The sequence below is a fragment of the Crocodylus porosus genome, unplaced genomic scaffold (genome assembly GCF_001723895.1).
Source record: "Crocodylus porosus isolate Cpor-Errol unplaced genomic scaffold, CroPor_comp1, whole genome shotgun sequence".
NCBI lineage: Eukaryota > Metazoa > Chordata > Crocodylia > Crocodylidae > Crocodylus > Crocodylus porosus.
Window position 1 is genome coordinate 33,838,741 of NW_017728914.1, and position 1,004 is coordinate 33,839,744.

A 1,004-nucleotide genomic window follows, 5' to 3' on the forward strand; every position below is an offset into this window, starting at 1 on the left:
AGTGCCGGGCCCAGCAGCCCCTCAAACTAATCTGGCACCAGTGCAGACAGTGACATCAGGAGCAGAGGAATGCTTTGTTTTAGCATCGCCGGCCTCTCCCCCAGGCCGCGGGAAGGGCTCTCACTTTCCATCCCTGCACCTTTATATAGCGCAGGCGGAGGAGCTCACTCGGGGACATGGGCTCAGCGGGTCACGTTCCAGCTCCCGGCTGCTCCGGGTTAGCCACTGGCAAGATGTATTTTTAGGTGTCGGAGGAGGAGCAGGGGTGTCTCGCCCTCACCGCAGCCCCCCCGGGGGCCCGATGGCATGGATGTGGGGTGCTCAAGTGTGCACCCGTGGAAGCGGCAGGAGGAGGCTTGAGCCCCGTGGTGCTGAGGGAATGAGCCCTGCAGCTGCTGTTTGCTTCCCCTTGCTCCCAAGCCCAGCTCAGCTAGTCTGCAGCCTCCCCCAAATTCACACCCGCTCCCCACTGTGTCTGCTCCGAGTCAGGCCGGTGGAGCCCCGACGAACGAGAGGACAGCGGGGCGATTTACTGCCCGCACCAAATGGCATTGCTGAAAGCAGAGCCCACCCCAGCTGAGGGTCTGCCGGCGTCGGGCACGACGTCTCCACGAGCGGAGCGGCCCCTGGCACTGCTGCGCCCTCAGCCCCGAGGCCAGCCTCCCCGACGGGGAGAGCAGAGGGCCGAGAGCCGCACCGATGCTGCGTCAGCTAAGGAAAGCCGGTGTTCAGGGCTTTGCCGTGACACAGCCAGGACACTCCTGACAGGCGACGGGGAGGATGCGCTGTATAAAGAGCCTGGAGCATCCTTGGACCACTGTGAAATGCCCAAAGGTTTGGCCACGAGGGCCCAGGCAGACACGGACCCCGGCGTGCTAGGCGCACGCCAGCAAAAAGGCGATGTGCGCATGCTCAGCATCTGTATTGCTTTGAACCAGGCATGGGCAAACTGAGGCACGGGGGGCGCAGCTGCTGTGCGGGGCATGCGGGAGATTAAGTAGGGA

The 1,004-nt window shown here is 63.8% G+C and overlaps 1 protein-coding gene across 2 annotated transcripts in view; it reads right to left on the reverse strand.

Annotated features, from left to right (window-relative positions):
- Positions 1-1,004, reverse strand: part of CCDC69 (coiled-coil domain containing 69) — a 13,560-nt gene that overhangs the window by 6,501 nt on the left and 6,055 nt on the right. The gene's annotated exons all lie outside the window — the stretch shown is intronic.